Source organism: Humulus lupulus, chromosome X (genome assembly GCF_963169125.1).
Source record: "Humulus lupulus chromosome X, drHumLupu1.1, whole genome shotgun sequence".
NCBI lineage: Eukaryota > Viridiplantae > Streptophyta > Magnoliopsida > Rosales > Cannabaceae > Humulus > Humulus lupulus.
Window position 1 is genome coordinate 20327605 of NC_084802.1, and position 20147 is coordinate 20347751.

A 20147-nucleotide genomic window follows, 5' to 3' on the forward strand; every position below is an offset into this window, starting at 1 on the left:
CAACATCCATTTTGAGAATTTTTGGAGGAGAAAAACCATGGGTAATAAGATTGTTCATTTTATGTGTTGGGTATTATTTGTTTACAATTTTTTTTTGCTATTTTGAACAGATCTGAGCCTATATAGGTGTGTTTTTTGGATTTTTTAGAGAGATTCCACGATCTGCGTTTTCCTGGGTTTTCTGCAACTTTTTTGCTTGATAGGAGCTCGATACCGATTCGATAGGGGCTCGATGGTATGTAGAAGAAGGATCTTTTATGAGCTCGATGTTGCTCAATATAGTTTGATTATAGCTCGATAGTTTTAGGCTTTGTTGCTCTATTGTTCTCGATAAGGGTTCGATTGGATCCTAGAATATTTGGTGTAGTTGTTTTCTCGATATGTGCTCAATAGGGTTCGATGAAGGTTTTGGTTAGGTTTTATGTTCAGTTTAAGAAATTTTAGCTCGCTACGAACTTGATGAGAGCTTGACGATGGGCTCGATGGCAACTCGATAGAGTTCGATTGAAGCTCGATAATGTTCTTTTTTCATGAATTTATGAAAAATTGATAGTTTTTTTTACAATTTCAATGTTTTTTTTTCCAACACAGGTTCCATTGTCTACGTTTTTGTATCCTACAATGGTGTTTGGGAGTTACAAGGGAATAAATGGATACTCAAGGACCCTCAATGCATGGTGATACTGATGGAGGATACTGTAACGTACTTGCAACTTCTTGACATATTGCACAAGTAACATAAAGTTGATAAACAAATATATGGGTTGAAATTGGAGGTTCCTTATACATGCGGCGACCAACCGTTTACACCCATTCATGTTGAAAGTGATCTTGGTGTCCATGCATTCTTAGGAGTAACATCAAAGAAAGGTTAGCCTTGTGTGTCACTCTTGTTAAAAAGATTGTCATTGCAGATCCATATTCCACTCCCGGACCTGAGGGAGCAGCTAATACTTTAGGATGTCCTATTGGTGACCTGAGGGACAACCAGTATGAGTACAACCCCTATGTGAATGACGATCCAGTAGCTAAACATAATGAGGACTCATGATACAATTCATAGGCATATTATAGTGCAGAAGTGTTGATTGACATGCCTGATGATTTACAAGTCGAACAAGCACAAGAACAGCCAATACGTCCTATTGCATGGGCGAACCCACCAAGTCAAGGACGTCGAACACCTGGGACCAGCTCTAGTCATCCTGGTGGAACAGAACATAACAATACAGGGAACATTCCAATATGTTCAACAGAAGATCACAGAAAATGGAGTGCTCCCATGTTTACAAAAGAAGATATCATGGCTTCTAGTCGATTTGAAACACTCTCATCCGGTGTACCGTTGGGAGAACTACACCTTGGGAAGAATTTTGAGAACAAGATGGAATTTAAAACCAAAGAGACTCTCTTTGCAGTGAAGAATAATTTTTAGTTTATGGTTAAGAAGTCTGGTACTGATGAGTTGTATATCACCTGCAAGGATGCAGATTGTGGTTGGAGAATTAGAGGGGGAAAAGTAGCGCGATTAGAGATATTTGAGATCACCATTTATAATAGTGTACATACATTCTCACTAGAATTGAGACAGAAAGACCACCGTCAAGCAACACCTTGGGTCATTGGGCACCTTATCAAGAACAAATATGCTACTGATGGCACTAGCTACCCAGCAAACAACATAAAGGAGGATATGAAAAATAATTTTGGGATCGATATGAGTTATATGAAGGCTTGGAGATGCAGAGAAAAGGCACTCGGTCATGTCAGGGGGAGACCTAAAGAATTGTACTCCAAGTTACCTTCTTACTTGTACATGTTGCAGCAAAAGAATCTAGGTACAATAACTTATTTTTGTCACAGAAGACAGTCGCTTTCTTTACTTTTTCTACTCGCTTGGAGTTTGTAGAAGGGGATTTACATCATGTCGTCCTGTTATATGTGTGGATGACACTTTCTTGAAGTCAAGGTATGGTGGCCACATGTTGTGTGCTGTCGCATTGGATGCGAATAACCACATTTATCCAATTGCATCCGTGATTGTTGACAGTGAGAATCATGCTTCTTGGAAGTATTTCATGATGAAATTGAAGGAAGCCATTGGAGTTGTAGATAATCTGGCTTTTGTATTAGACAGGAATGCTAGCATTATTCATGCTCTTGAGTTGGTCTTCCCTGATGCCTACCACAGTGCATGCTACCATCACATAAGTATGAATGTAATCGCTAAATTCAAGACTGAACACTGTCACAAGGAGATGTGGAATGCAGCATATGCATTTCGGAAGTCAAAATTTCACAGGTTCTTCAACAATATAAACCAAATGGATCCTACCATAGCTCAATATCTTGAGGGCATTGGCTTCGATAAGTGGACTCGTGCTTACTTTCCTGGGAATTGATACAATGTAATGGCAAGCAACTACGCTGAAAGTTTCAACAATAAAACAGAGACGCAAGAACCTTCCTCATCACTACTTTTGTGGAATTCATTCGTTTCACAAATCATTCATGGTTTTCTGCGCGTCGTGAGGAGGTAGAGAAGTGCACATCCAAATTAGCAACAATATATGAGAAAGATGTCTCAAGCATTGCAGATGATGCAAGGTACTTGAAAGTCCATCCTCTTGGACAGTTCGAATTTCATGTGGTGGACCCAGAAGGTGATGGTGAGGTGAATTTGATGACCAAATGATGCTCCTGTGGCATGTTTCAAATAATGAGTTACCCTTGTGTTCATGGTGTGGCTACGGCCATCATGCGCGGTGTCAACATTTACTCACTATGTTCCCCGTATTACACTACTGAGATGTGGAGGGATTCTTACAAAGAAACAATTTACCCAACTGGCAACCAGGATGATTGGGAAGTTCCCGAGAACATAGAGAAAATGCAAGTTGGGGTTCCCGTTGAAAAACAACCAGTTGGTTGACCGAAGAAGAAAAAGGTGGGAAGAAGGAAGACAAACCGCACTCCATCGACTGGCGAAATCATTCGCAAAGAGCGCAAGTGTAGTATGTGTGGTGTTCTTGGCCACAATAAGGCCACATGCAAAGCTAGGCTATAAACTATTTTTTTCTCATTTGGACTTGCTGTATTAATAACCTAGATTGTTTTACCTTCATTTTTCTTAAAAGTTATTAGAAGCTTAATGTAAACTCGATGGGCTCGATTGTAGCTCAATGTGAACTCGATAGTAGCTCGATATGAACTCGATAATATGTATATTAGCTTCTAAACTTACTTCAAATCTTAATTCGATAATAATTTGATAAGGGTTCGATATAACTCGATAGTAGTTCGATATGGCTCGATATTAGTTCAATAACAGCTAGATAATGGATATGAAAATGATATTGCTCAATTAAAGCTCGATATTAGTTCGATAACAGTTTGATATAGCTCAATATTAGTTCGATAATGTTCGATATAGCTCGATAACAGCCATATGAAAGTTACAAAAAATGTGAACAAAAAACTATACATGTAAAGACCCTGTATATATACAATCATCAAGGTAACAAATTTTGATACCACAAGTATGTGGTCCACTTGTTCTTGAACACCTCTATATTTTCATCACAGACGATTTCCAATGGAAGGTTGGCCATGAGATGCTCAATATGCTTGACAACATACACACCACAATCCCCACTGTAAAAAAAAATGTAAACATTAAGTGTACAATACTATAAGTTTAGTAAGAAACAAATATAGTATAAAAATGATGTTTGTTACCTTCTCTTTGACTGAGTGAGCTCGTGTTTCTGTTTGCGATGCCATTTGAATGGATGCGGCCTCTTTCCTGCTGCAAGAATCTTCAACATCAAGCTATCAGTGAGCAGTTTCCTATGCCTCAACAGATAAGGAATCAAAAAGCACCATGGATTCATAATTTCCTCCAGCTTTGTGTCACTAATCACTGAGTTGTTTGAATCATAAACAGTGAGAGCCAATGGCAAGCAATGTTGTTGTTCATAGTTCTGGCACCAATATACATCCTCAACTCCTTCCCAAGGTGCTAGAAACTGCTGCTCGATGCCGGTCAACATGGACATAACGCCAGAATCCCACGTGTACTTTGTTTTGTCGGCAATTTTCTTGTACTGATCATATCGGGCAGGTATCACTTGTGAGAAATAAATGTTCATCACAACTGCATTATATCGATATATATTGGGAAAATACTTGTGACACATACGAAGAATGTGTTCTTCCGCATCAATATGCTATAAAGAGAGTACGATATAAAAAGTTAGCAAAGACCATCATAAATGGGTAAAAAATGATGCATAAACGAATAAATTGAGTTCTCATCGAGCACTATCGAGCTTATATCGAACTAAACATTGAGCTCATCGAGTCCATATCGAGCTCCATCAAGCTCATATTGAGCTATTCTCAGACGACAAACAACACCCCTATCGATCTACTATCGTGCTCCATCGAGCTCACATCGAGCTAATCTCAAACAGTGAACAACAACCCTAGTTTAACACCCCTATCGATCTACTATCGAGCTCACATCGAGCTAATCTTAAATATTAAACAACAACCCTAGTTTAACATCCTTATCATTCTACTATCGAGCTCCAACGAGCTCACATCGAGCTAATCTTAAACAGTAAACAACATCCCTAGTTTAACACCCCTATTGATCTAATATCGAGTTCCATCGAGCTCACAGCGAGCTAATCTCAAACCGTAAACAACAACCCTAGTTTAACACCCCTATCAATCTACTATCAAGCTCCAGCTAATCTCAAACAGTAAACAACAATCCTAGTTTAACACCCATATCGAGCCACTATCGAGTTAATACAAACAGAACTTGTAAAATCAAAAATAAAACTTAAATTCTACCACTATCGAGTCATTAGGAATAAATGTCTTACCCCATCATTGATCCACGACTGGGGTGTCTTCCACGTCAGAAACCACACTGGACCGTGATTCTCAGTCTTTACATCCCTCAGGGTCTTGTTGGGGAGGTCTCCAAGCAGCCACTTGGACACTGTCCTATACTGTTTGCGATCTGGCTTCTTGAGAGGGTAACACCTGTGTAGCCTCCTCTTCTGGTGCAGCTGCATCAGTGCGAGGTATTTTCCTTGTGGGATCAGTGTAGTCCTCAAACCAATCTGGCTTGCGTCTTTGGCATCTAGTCCTCTGAAACCGAACCCCAACAACACCCTCACGGTTGACAATAACGACTCCCTGAGTCACAGCATCATGTGTCATAATGATGATAGGAGGCGTGGTTGGATCATCAACATAGTCCAGAGGAATATCCAGTGACTCTGATTCTGAATCTTCCTTGGAGCCCCTCAATTTCTCCTTAATAAACGTCAGGATCTGACTGACTGCGCCCGGGATCACTGACTGGTTCTTCATGAGGGTCTCCTGTCGACCCTCGACTCTGTCCAACTGCTCAATCAAGTCAGCGAGCTCAGGGGCTGAGGGGTTGGGGCTGGGGCTGGGGCTGAGGCTAAGGTTGAGGCTGAGGCTGGGGCTGGGGCTGTAGCTGGGGCAACAGGAGGGGTGAGACCTACAACCTCCTCCTCCTTCGGGGCAGCATCATCAAATATCTCTGGGACTTTCTCAAAAGCTGCATCCTCCTCCTCATCAGCCTCCGAGGGATCCTAGCCAAGCCCGCGATAAAGGGGAAGATCTCCATCTGTCAACGACAAATAATAGTCTTTTTCTGTTGTTCGAGGCTTCAACATCGGAAGGACAATCAACTGCAAACAACATAAAACATTTGGTTAACTCAAATAATCATTAAAGATAAGCATATATATATATATTAAATAATTGTTTTAAGTCAATCAAATATAACTTACATTCTTCTTCGATAACATCGGTGAGATGACAAACTTGGTGAAATCCTTATTCCTCTGATGCGATCAACTAAGCATCCTCGGGACGATGTTTCTTGAGCTCGCAACAAACTCCATTGCAAGCTATTGGATAGCCTCATATGCTCAGTACTGTAAGGTCAGGGCATAACCATACATACTATACTTGGATTCTTGCTACACCTTGGTATCCTTCTTGTTGTGATAATTGCCATTTTTCTTCACCATGTCCTTCTTACAAGACTGCAATAGCCTCTTATAAGAGTACTTCCCCCATGGATAGCTGAAGAAGTAGTCTACGTCCTCAACCATCTTCAGAATATCTCGCCATATGTGCAAATTTCCCTATATGGCATTCAGAACCCCCTCAACCAACAAACATAGACCAAGCTTGTACACATCTTCCATAATAGTACAAGTCTTGAAAGCATGGTCCACTTGTGAGAGCTTTACTTTCTCAACATCATTGAAATACTCCTTTATCAACCGGCCGTTGAGATTACGCTCTTCCAACTCTTCTGGTGACGGGAAGGGACTAAAATTCAACCTCGTCACCTGGGAAAACTCTCTCATGCCGAATCTACAAGACTTTGACCCCAAGAAGAAATACACTTCATCTTCGTTGTTGTTGGCAATTTTCCTCAACAAAAGTTGATCCACCAAAACTTTGGATAAATTAAACTCCGAAGCCAAAAAGAACTGCTTGAAAGGGGATTCCTTAGCCCTTTCTATCAGCCCTAGGTCCACAAACCTAGTCTTAATGTGATTTAAAGTGATACTACCCCGATATGTCACTCGACCAGGAAAGTGATCACTAAATGGAACAAGCAACTTAGGCATCTGCAACATGAAAAAAAATTGGTAAGAAAACCATATGTTAAACTGAATCGAGAAAAAATTTCATCAAAAAACTGAAATAAGTTGTCATCGAGCTCTATCGAGCTGCAACATACCCTATCGAGCAACTATCGAGCCTATCGAGCAATATCAACAACCTAAAACTATAGAGACTATCGAGCCAGTGTCGAGCCTTTCGAGCTAACCAAAATATGTCTACATAAATAACCATCGAGCTACAATCAAGTCTAATATCGATCCATTATTGAACCTATCGAACCCTTATAATCTAATACCACAGATCCATTGAGCCTACTATCAAACCATTATCGAACCTATCAAGCCATTTTTATCTAATGCCATAGATCCATCGAGCTCCTATCGACCCACCATCGAACCATTTAAACTACCTTATCGAGCCTACTATCAAACCATAATTTAGCTTATCAAGCTAGTTTCTTATATTGCCATAGATCAATCAAGCTTCTATCGAACCTTCATCGAACCTATCAAGCTACTGGTTCAAACCCAGAAAAAACTACAGAAAAACTCAGACCTAAGAATTGTCATACCCATTCCACACCACCGGATTCAATGGGATCAATACAACAATAATCATCACGAGGGTTCAAGAATTTACCTTAATGAGAATATGGGTTCAATTTATGGGTTTGATGGGTTCGACGTCATGGGTTTCGAGCTTCGTTGCCGTTGTTGGTTCGACAGGTTCGACGGATTCTGGGTGGCCGACTTCGGAGATTAGAAAGAGAGAGGGTGAGATCGATTCTGGGTTTTGTTTTTTGAGTTTTGGCTTCGGTTTGGGTTTGGGTTTCGAGGATTGAGAGCAACAAAGAGATAGAGAGAGTGTGAGAGAGTGAGAGAGTTTGTGGGGGAAAAAATTTGGGTGGGAAAAAATGAGAGGGGTATTTTTGGTACTTGGTGAAAGTTTAGCACCAGTTTGAAAAAAAAAATTAGTGTTGGTATTATTTAGTAATTATACACACTATTATGCATAATTAGTGAAATTTCCCATCTATAATTATATTATAGATTTGAGCTCAATAACTATTCAGTCCCAGAATTAACCCTTAAAGGAACCAATATTCTATCCGTTTGGAAAGCATGAATTCTCATATTGTAAAATCATGTTCTCTTCCATTCAAGATATTCAATCTCCAAAACAAAAGTCACTAGCCTCATTATATTAAGAAACATTAACGAATGAATCAAAAGATCCAATAAACATGAACAAGAGTTCATGACTATTCAGGATTTAAATTGATCTACAAATGATCATCTTTTAAGAAATAAATTAAATCTTTATGGAAAATTGTAAGTTTATAAAGAAATTAATTCACATTGGTACTGTCATATATAATCATAATTATATATAAAGTACATTTACCAAGATGTCTATCCACATCAGTAATTTGAATCAAGATTACTTGCATCCAACTATATGCTTAGTAAACCGTACTAGCAACCATTCATTAAAGATTTCGTACTTTAATATGTTGCTGATTATTTTATTCGTTATATATGATCTTAATTCTCTCGTACGCATATAAGATCATATTCTCATAAATGAATGTGGAATTTTATGATATTTATATAAATTATTCATGCAATTATTTCGATAATCAAATATGATAAAATTGTACTTTTATTTAAATTAATAAAAATATATTTTCACATGCTTTTAGGGACTCTAATAAGTTTCACCTGCCATTAAATTAAAAAAAACAAAAATTATTCCATTTTCTTTTTTCCATGTAACAAACAAACCCGTTTTAGAGCTTCATACTAGTTTACCTTAGGTGTGGGCAGGTGATTCTTGAGAAGCCTGGGACGGATCCCCACCCAAAACTTAGATCTGCTCAAGAACCCAGTCATATTGTCGTTGTTGAAACCCCTGCTTCACCGTCCTTGCCATGTCATTGTTGAAATCCCTCCCACCTAGATGTGTCACCCAGTGTAACGACCCCAAATTCACTAATGAGGCTTAAGGGCCTTGATTAGTGTGCCGGGAGGGCATCATTGGGTTAAATGTGATTTGAATGATTTTATTGATTTAAATGCATAATTGTATGATTATATTGGTGTTAATATGATATATATATGGTATTTGTGAGAACCACATTATTATGTGGGTAGGTTTGCAGAGGACGACTCGAGGCGATCCTAGGGCTAGATAGCGGGAAAAGTCACAATGGGGCTTAGCAGTTGACTTTGGATAAGTCAGGGGTATTTTAGGTACCGGGTAGTTATTTAGATTATTGGGTTATGAAAATAAATATATGGAGATATATTTGAGGTTAGGGAGTCTAGGCGGGAATATTGGGGAATTTTACCGTTTTGCCCTCGGGGGACGTTTCCGGCACCCCGAGCCTCGGGATTGACTTAACGGGATAAGGTTAGGCTAAATTTTAAGGAAAACAGTAGAACAGAAAATTAGACCGACTCTTTATTCTCAGCCTTATCTCTCTATTCTCTCTCAAGGAAAACACAAGGAAAAACACTGAAAATCTTAGGGGAAATTCAGTTGGAATTCAGTGGATTGAAGGAGTGATTTAGAGGCTTAGCTCAAGAATCAACCAGGGAACTTAATCAGTACTAAGGTAAGCATTGAATTCCCTTCTTTGTGGTTAGAAATTCTGAGTTTTGGCTGGGTATTGAGATAATTGTAATTTTGATGTTAAGAGCAGAATTAAGGTGGAAAAGCTTGGGAATTGACTTGGATTCTGCTTAGAGAAGGAGTTCAGCTGAAGAGGTAAGCTATAATTAATGGTTTAGAAGCTTAAATTCGAGTTTTTCATGGCTGGTTGGGTGTTTTGAAGTTCTTGAGTTTCAGGAATTGAAAAGATATTTTAATGTGTGTTGGGCTGGGTTTTTCTGTTGAATTATGATGCTAAAGTCATCTTAAAAGTATTGGAAGTGGTTGCTATTGGATTAGGGAACTTTGGGATGATCTTGGGTAAGGTTAAAGGGTTGGAAATGGTGGAATTTCTGGGCTCGAAGGGAAGAGCCGCGGCTCTGTTCTAGAGCGCTGTGGCCCTAGGATGAAGATGAGCCAAGAGGGCTCGGTCAGGGGTGAGCGCCGCGGCGCCCAAAGCAAGGGCCGCGATGCGTGTCTTCTTCCAGGGAGGCCTTAAGTTTTGTTTTAGGGCAGGGCCAAGGCTAGGCTTCAAGGGTCGCAGCCCTTAGATGCATACTTGAACGTTTAGGGTTCTAAAGCACGGGAATCTAGCCTAGAGTGCTCGGGATCAATTTCATCACCGTGCTTGGTGGAATTTGGTTTCCCGAAAGTTAGTTCTGTATCCGGAAACCCTTATCTGAATATTAATGGAACCCTATATCTTGGTTGTGACTAGGTGTTGAGGCTAGGGCTCGAGAACGGATCGTGCTTGAGAAGTGTTGCTCGTAAACAGTAACTACAAAGATCAAAGGTAAGAAAATTGCACCTGGTTGTACATCTGTAATGGGATTAAAGGTTCCCTATTGTGAATGCTTGAAAGGATGGTATTATGCCATGCAAGCTAATTAGTGAACCAACGGCCTAAGGGTGCCAAGGGTTACACTAGCACACAGGGCGCGACTTGACCACTGGTAGCCGTAGACAGCTTAATATGCACTGAGCTCGGTTTAAGTGGGCCGGAGTCAGTGGGGTAAACAGAGGGTGCGGCCTAAGTTGTCGGCCCTGATTAGTATGTGACTTGAATGTTATAAGTGATTAATTGTATTCCTGAATCTGAATATATGATGATTGGTTAATGTGAATTATTTGGTGAAAGATCATTCTTAGTGAATTTACTAATTGTTATTATTGTTGTGTTGCACATTGTGTTTTCTTGCTGGGCCTTGGCTCACGGGTGCTACATGGTGCAGGTAAAGGCAAGGGCAAGCTTGATCATCCCTGACTTGGAGTGCTCTGCGAGCTGAATGTACATGACCAGCTGCTCAGCCGCCACAGTTGAGGTTTAGGCAGGGACGCGACACCCAGAGGTGTTCATTTTGCCTTAGTATGGCTGTCAACAGTCTGTATTTCAGAGAGTCTGTAATCCAACTTTTAAACTCTATTTCTTATGGGATCCCATGTATATAACAGTTTGATTATATAAAATGTAATTTTTGAGACCAAAACCTTTTTAACCCTAGCTCATACATATTTAGTGACACATTTTTAAATTAATGACTTAATTAGCAAGTCTTGCACCTTTAAAAGTACACAGTGTAGCGGTCTTGGCTATCCAGGGCGTTACACCCAGGCTGAGATTCGACAACCTCTATCGTTGCACAAGCCCAGATCCACCACCTTATTCTCACCTCATTTTTCTTGGACCCGTATAGAAACCCAAGCCAGATCTTCCACCCTCTCTGTAACACTGCCTCATGGTTGGAAGAAGAAAAAGAAGAAAAAAGGAGAAGACGAAGACGAAGAGAGGAAAAACAAGTTTTAATGAAATGTTTATGTTTTATTTAAATTTCTTATTTTATTTTATTTTTTGTAAAGTTATTTTTTTATGGAGTGGGCTAGGATTATGTTTTTTTTATCTTTAATTAAAATATATTTTTTATATTTTAGCTTTGTAAAAATAAATTAAATAAGTTTATAAAAAAAAAAATTCAATAAAAAACGAGTTTTAAAAGAAATTAAAATGGGGTTTAATGTGGGTCTTACACTTGTATTTAAAAAGAGATTAACAGAACCCTTGGTGACAGAACTGGATGGAATCATAGTTTTACTATGTTTGGGTACTTTTCCTGCTAAAAACAAGATTGGGTCTATGCCGCGTACAAAGTCAAAACTTTGGGTACTTATACCGTAAAGATCCCTAAATTATTAAAATTAAAACCTAAGTTTATAAATAAAAAATATTTAAATAATTTTAATTAATTAAAAATATTTTGAGACATTAATAATTTTATTTAATTATTATTTCTTCTTACACTTTTAATTATGAAATAATAATATTTTTTAAAAGAAAATTTATTGAATATTTTTATTTTTAAACTTATATTTTAACTTGTAGAAAAATAAAAATAAAATTGATTTTTTTTAAAAAAATATATTAGATTGTATATGTAATTAAAATAAGGATATTTTAGTCATTTTAAAAATAAATTGGATTAAAATTGTGTTCAAGGAGTATATTTTTGTATTAATTTGTCAAATGCATATATATATATATATATATCTTCTATATAAAAAGTGTGTAGATAACGGAAATTTTTTGTTTTAACAATTTATTATTTTTTTTCCATTAACTTTAACGAAATATTATTATATTTAACGATAGATTGTAAACATGACTTAAACTTAAATAAATAAATAATTAAACAAATTAAAATATAATATTTTTGAGATATTTTACAATGATAATTATTTAAAAATAATAAAATCATACATTTATAACTTAAATAAAATTTAATTAAACATATACTTAATATTATATTAAGAACAAAAATAAACTTAAACAAAAATAAATTAATTAATGTATTAAAATATGATATTTTTAAGATATTTTATGATAATTTAAATAATTAAATTATATTTATTTTAAAATAATAAATGTATACATATCATTTTTTTTATCTTATAAATTTGTGTGATTGTTTATTTTTTATCAAGTTGTTGAAGCTTTTTTTGTTTATCAAATTCACCAAAGGACATTGAGAAACTAAAAATAATTGATGCATGCATATTACTGTCTACACTATGACTTTTTCTATTTTTATTTTATTTCTATTATTAATTTCTTTTTAAATATTATTGTAATTTATATATATATATGTCATGTAGCCATGTAAATATATATATGTCAATGTTATGTTTAGATGTTATATATGTAGAGATTATTGATATAAATATTTATATATATTATAGAACTACAATTTATTCTATAATATATATATATTCAAAAAACAATGAACTAATTTTTATTAAAATTATAGATAATATTTACAATTTTAAAACTAAACAAACGTGCATTACACATTATTTCTATCTAGTATATATATATAATGGCACCACTAGTAGGGGCAAAATAGGAAAAAATAATTTTCTAAAGTACAAGTTTTGTAATGGATCAAATGTATTCCCCATTCATAAAGGAAAGAACTAGGAATTTTATATATTCTCTTACTCATAGGATCCAAATTCCAATTACAATTATTCTGATGAAATTTATTCAGATAAACCAAAATATATCCATGTGGGAATATGAGTTTGGATCGGTATGAACTTAATTTCATCTCAGGCTTTATTCTAATGGCCAGCCAAATATATCACACCCATAAAGTTAGGTGAGAGTAAAACCAATAGAAAAGTAGTGAAATATATAGCCACACCATCACCATGAAATGAAATATAGTGTCTAAAGAAAGAGAATCTACTATCACAAATGTATAATATAAGGGGGAAAAGGGCAATTATGGCACACAAATTTTATAGAAAGAAGACAAAATCCCATAGGTTATAAGAAGAAATACCACCCTAATCAATAAGCACTTATTTAATAATTAAGCATGTGATGATGTTCAGTACTACAAATAATGAGTTAATTAAGACTTAAATCTAGGAATTTAAATCTGCTGTGAGATTATTGTATCCTAATTGTGTCTCCTCAATTAGAATACACAAAATATACCTATAATAATTTAAGATAATAGTCCCACATGAAAATTAGTTGATACTAATAATAGATCATTATATCATGACTATTTTGTGTGTAATTTGTGTATACCTCTATTTTGTTGTTAACTTTTATTATTTATCTTTTAACTTCTTTTTTTCTTTCCAAAAGATATTTTTTTATTCCTTTTAATATATATACATATGTATGTATATATATAATTCAAGCATTTTTTTTATATTTCTTTTTCTTTTACAAAGCCAAAATAAAAACATCTAAAATATATCAACCCAAATATATTTCTTTTACAAAGCCAAAATAAAAACATCTAAAACATCTAAAACATCTAAAATATATTTCTTTTGCTTTTAATTGTAATTTAAATAATTCTGATTGAGTACTTGCTGAGAGGGTCACAATCAATTATTTAATTGCTTGTTAATAATTATGGAATCCTTATATTATTAAAGTAATTACATGCACTTTCATAATAATGTTGATTTCTTTCTGAACTGGTTTTAATATATATATATATATATATATATGTGACCTCAATCTTTTCATTATCGATTTTTTTTACTCGAACTAATTCGCCGGCAAGCATATCTTAGTTAGTGCCATAAGTACGTACAACCATTATTTGATGTGAAGGTTTAAAGTTTAAATCCCTTACTTCTTAAGTAATTTATATATAATAAAAGTAATTTCATAAAATTGAATGAATATGAGACCATGGGGTTCAAGTCGAAGTAATACTATTCTGGCGTCTGGTCACAATATTAATTATTTATTATTTTTAATAATGCAAAAAACTTCTTTCTTCTTTCTTCTTTCTTCTCTCTACCTTTATTAATATTACTATTTTTTAATGTTTACTTATCAAGTTTAAGTTTACTTGTACAAGTTTTTTATTTATATAAATTAGCATTTTTATTTACATATCACGAACAATATACATACACATGACTTCTTTTATATGATTATTATATTAGTTTTGTAGCCATTACGTGGTTTTGGAATTGAGCCATTATTATATATGTAACGCCGCTTTTTGTCACACTTATTGATTTTGTTGTCCCTTCATATCTAAAACTTGGAAAAAAGATATGAATATATACATATATATATATATATGTATATAATTTTGATTGGGTCATCACTTTTTTCTTGTCGCAGAGGCATTTTTATTTTTATTTTTGGCATTTGGCAAAATTATAACTCAATTATTTTTACATGATGACATATATTATAGTTATAACAAACATTCCACCAATTTTTATAAAATTCTGAATCATTTATGGTGCTAAAGTCTGAGTTCAAATAGTGAGTTGCACGCATGCTTAATTCTTTTTATGCGAGTGGAAAATAAATTGTTTGAACTCTTATTTTAGCATTATAAAGTATTCAAAATTTCTGAAAATTGGTAGAATACATACTATAACTATCATGTACGCAGTCATATAAAAAAATTGGGTTATGATTTCTCTAAGTGTCAAAAATAAAAAAAATACCCCTACAGTAGGTGCAAAAATAATGCTCCTACCTAAGAAGCTCCATAAATATATATATATACCGGTAGGGCTTTCAGTGTTTCTCGACCCGTGAACAGTTTTCGGCGCGACTTTTTTTTATGATCGTGTATATTGTAGCTATTTAGAGCATCCTGCAAATTTTCAGAAAATTCCGAATAGTTTACAGTACCGAAAACTAGGTTCAAACATGTTGTTTTCCACGCGCATAAAAAAATTTAGTCACGCGTGCAACAACATGTTTGAACCTAATTTTCAGTACTGTAAACTATTCGGAATTTTCTGAAAATTTGCAGGATGCTCTAAATAGCTACAATATACACGGTCATAAAAAAAATCGCTCCAAAAACTGTTCACGGGTTGTAAATACTGAGAGCCCTACCGGTAAGGCTTAAAGTAAAGCCCTTATTGAAAAATTCCCTGGTATGTATATATATTTATATATATCCCTAGCCTCAACTATTGGTGCTCTCCTTTCGACTACTATAGGCTTAGGATAGGTCTTGGGAATAATTTTATATGTGCTTCTATAAAACACTTTATTTACAAAAATATTGGCTTAAATTTTATTTACAGAAATATTAGAGTTCTCCATATCGAATTTTCAAGTATTACATAAAAAAATTACTATATATTTCCACACTTTTTTTCCATGTTGTTTGTTATTGTTGACTTGATTTTTCGTCAACTTGATAACATAAGAGCGTGGATTCAAGAATAGAAATATGATAAAATAAATAACACAATATTTTATAGTGGTTTGACCCAAAAAAAAGATGATCTATGTAAAATCTTTTATTGGCATATTTGACAAAATTGACAAAATTAATTAAAAAAATATTTTCGAAATGGGTAGTTTCCTGTTTTGTTGATAAATGTTTTCTAAAATCAGATTAGTCTATATATGTTAATGAAATAAATATATAATTTCCTATAAAAGATTATCTTGTCTTAACTTTTGTATATATGGAAATTATTGGTATTTATTTCTTGATCTGATTTGGTTGTCTAGAAACCGTGTACAGCTTTCAGAGATAATGTATATATTATTTCCTTATTTATTTAAAGAAATTGGGTTTAAAAACTGTCCAAGTTCAATGAATCTGTTTGAACAGATTGTCAGTCTATTTGAACAGACACTACAACAAAAATTGGTTTTAGGGGCGACAATATCAGGGGCGACAGGTTGGCAGTCGCCCCTAATATTCTTACACGTCGCCCCTAATGTATATCATTTTTTGCAGCTACTCTAAATATTAGGGGCGACACGTGTCGCCCCTAATATTCTGACAAAACGTCCCTAATAAGAATAATTTTGACACATGTTCTAATATTAGGGGCGACACGTGTCGACCCTAATGTTCTGACACATCGCCCCTGATAAGAATAATTTTTACACATGTTCTAATATTAGGGGCGACACGTGTCACCCCTAATATTGTTAAAATAACATACCCCCTCCTAGCCGCGCCTCTTCTCCTTCACTCATTTCTCTATGAAATTTTTCAGCCGCCCCTCTTCCCTCCCTTTCCATACCCTCTCCAACCCCATCAGCCGAACCACCATCAGCCGCCCCATCATCATCCTTGTCTCCTAACCCCAGGCTGAACCACCATCATCCTTCTCCCAACCTCAGGCCGAACCACCATCAGTGAAAACCTCCAAGACCCAAAACCCAAGACCCAAGACCTCTCCGACCCAACCCCAAGACCCAGGCCGAACCACCATCAGTGAACCTCCGACCTGTCCGACCCAACCCCAAGACCCAGGTCGAACCTCCGACTTCGCTCCCTCGTGGCTCGGACTCCCTTTCGACTCTCTCTCCAGATAGTCGACCGCAACACAGGTAACCTCTCGGCTTTTATATATATAATATATATATATGTATAATATATAAATATGTATAACCCATATTCTATATATATATGTGTGTGTGTATTTCTATATATATATGTATAATATATAAATAAAACTAACCCATTCTATATATATATAGAACCTCTGTTTGATTGTAGAAGAACCTCTGTTTGATTGTAGAAGAAAGCAAGAGAAGGAAGTGTTTTGAGGGTTCGGTGCAAGAATAGCCTATACAAAAATTATGGCTTTTCTGTTCGGGAATTTTTTCATTTATTGGCTGATTGGTTTTCCACGACCTAAAGGGAGTCTAAAGGGTATATAGTCATCTTTAGGTCGTTGGTTTTTTATCATCTCTCTTGGTGTATTATTTTCCAAATATTTTCATGTTTTAGAGAGACTTTTTTTTTATGTGAAGAATTTGAGTCCAGCAAGTTCTTAGTGGTTTATTACAGTGTACTTCTGTATTGTTTTCTTTGTGTTAATTGTGCAGATTAAACACACTTGGACACTGTTCATCAAGCTTCGGGAGAAGTCTTGTTCGTGAGTCACTTTTTGGGAGGAAAAGTGCAAGTGTTATGATTTGAAGGGAGTTCAAGATTTTAACACTTCAGAAATTTGATTAGGAGTTTAGATTACAACAGTCACGACAAATTGAAGAGCGAGTCTTTATTTGTATAAGTCAATTTGGTTTTGTAATCGCTTAGATATTCTTCTACTAAATTTCATTCTTTGGGTGTGGCCCCGTGGACTAGTAGCAATCTGCAAAGATTGCTGATACCACGTATAATTTCGTGTGTTCTTTACCTTATGTTCGTTTTTATCTTTTGGTGATAAACTGTTTAAACATATCTGGTTTCTGTTCAAACAGTCTCTGTGTCTGTTTAAATATTTCTGTAACAGTTCAGCAATTAATTATTTAATTTGAATAATTAAGTTGGTAATCATAAAAAACGAAATTTCAATTGGTATCAGAGCAAATCACTAAACTCTTAGTGAGATCTTGTGGTTATTTTCCATTTGTTTTGTGTGAAATGTCTTTCTTTGCAGAAGGTAGTTCAGTGTCTCGACCTCCATTGCTTAATGACTCAAACTATCCATATTGGAAAGTTAGGATGAGAGTTTTCATAAAAGCTCAAGATGAGAAAGCATGGAGAGCAATTATGTCTGGATGGTCACCTCCTACTGAAAGCACAATTGTAAAATCTAAACTTATTTGGGATACAGAAGAAGAAAAATTATCCAGTTATAATAATAAAGCTCTTCACGCCATATTTAATGGTGTTGGAGAAAGTTTTATAAAACTTGTTTCCACATGTGTCTCGACTAAAGATGCTTGGACAATTCTTCAAACTCAGTTTGAAGGAACTGTAGATGTCAAAAGGTCTAGATTTATTATGTTACAAACTAGGTTTAATGACCTTAGGATGTCTAATTCTGAAACACTATCTAAATTTTATGAGAGATTATCTGATATTTCTAATGAGTATTTTGCACTTGGTGAGAAACTTGATGATTCTGTTCTTGTTAGAAAAATCGTTCGAGTTCTTCCTGACATGTTCAATGTTAAGCTCACTGCTATGGAAGAGGCAAAAAACTTCAGTACTATGAAAGTAGAAGAATTGATGGGGTCACTTCATACCTTTGAGTTAAATCAAAAGATTCGTCAAAAAGACAAGCCAAGTACTTCCAAAGAGAAAGAGAAAACTATAGCTTTCAAAAGTACTGAAAAATAAGTGTCAGATGATGAAGATGGTGATAATGAAATGGAAATGCTTGCAAAGAATTTTCGAAAATATATGAATAAGATAAGAAATAAGAAGTTCAATGGCAAGCCGTCAAAAGGTAATCCTTCTTCTCTTAAACCTTTTCAAACTAATAAAAAATGTATCCAATGCAGGGAATGTGAGGGATTTGGTCACATATAGTCTGAATGTGCAAACACCTTGAAAAAGAACAAAAAATGTATAATTGCTTCTTGGAGTGATAATGACTCTGAAAGTAGTGAAGATGAGGAAGGTAATGTCGCTCTCACTTCTATTTTGTCTGTTTCTAAATCTAAAAATGAGAAAATTGTTTACTTTAATAATGTTTCAAAAGACGAAGAAAATACTGATAGTGATGAACCTGAATTAAATGATGAGTGTTTGAGTGAATCTTACAAAAAGATGTATGGTTCATAGGTGAAAGTGTGTTCTGAGAATCGGTCATTAGTAAGCAAAAATTGTACGCCCTGGTTTTCCCACGGGCTGATTAGCAGGTCGAGCCTCGGACTAAACCATGGTTTAGTCCGAGGACTCCCCCAGGCCGGAGATCCTGTTTCCAGATCGTACCTTATTAGCTCGAGGGATCAGAAGGCCTGAAGGCTGGAGATCCTCAAAGGCTCGTCAAGGGCCCCCAAGACTGGAGGAAGGCACCTGAAGGCTGGTTCAGGGAAGTAGCTCGTGGTACGAGCTGGCCATGGATCTCTGACCCTTTGCAAAGTCAACACACGCAAGATAAACGTGCATATATCTGACATCACATGTCCGATATCCCCCTGACTTCTCGGACACGCAGCAGGAACGTGCGCATTCAGACACCCATGGCTGGGTTGGGCCGTGCGGCCCATTATCTCCTTACATACTGATTAGACCACACTTATGTGTCAGGTTTAGGAATTAATCATAAATGTTACAGAGTTGATATGACAGATGGTAAGGTCACGGGATGACCTCCCTACCAACTTCCAGGTGCCTTCTCCTATAAATATGGGGACCCTGGGAGTTGATAGGGGTTGGAAAAAATAGTCTCGGAAGAGCCATATACTTTGTAAACCAAATACCCAGAATATATCAATAATATTGACTAGTGGAGTAGAAGGATTTTAACCTTTGAACCACTTAAAAAACGTGTCTTGAGTCATCTAGTTCATTCTCTAAGATTTCATATCTGTGACGGTTCTACTTTCAGTACTAATCCTTTTCTCTTCATCTCTTAATTACCTGTTGGCGAAGAACCACGTCAACAGTTTGGTGCTTTCATTGAGAGCAAGTTCGATTAGTGCTACCACAAACATCCAACTATGGTGACCACTCGATCCAGACATGGCAACGAAACAGAACAGCATGATGGGCAGGAGGCCCACCATGTTGCCATCCCTGATGAGCAAATTCCTGAAGTCCAGCAGAGGCCAGGAAAGCAGCCGGCGGGCCAGGACGACACTGGTAGCTCAGCACCCCGGCCACCTAATCCGAACCTGTGTTATTATACTGCGGTGGAGATGGAGAATGCTCAACTGAGGAGCCAGTTAGCAACAGCCGGTCGGCAAATCCAGGATATTCTTGCCCGACTACCCCCTCTCACAACCAACGTTAACGTTGGAGAGAGGCAAGGTGAGGCTCCTAAGTCTCGCCGGAGTAATCGGTCCAGACGTAGCCGTTCAGATAGACTTCCTGCAG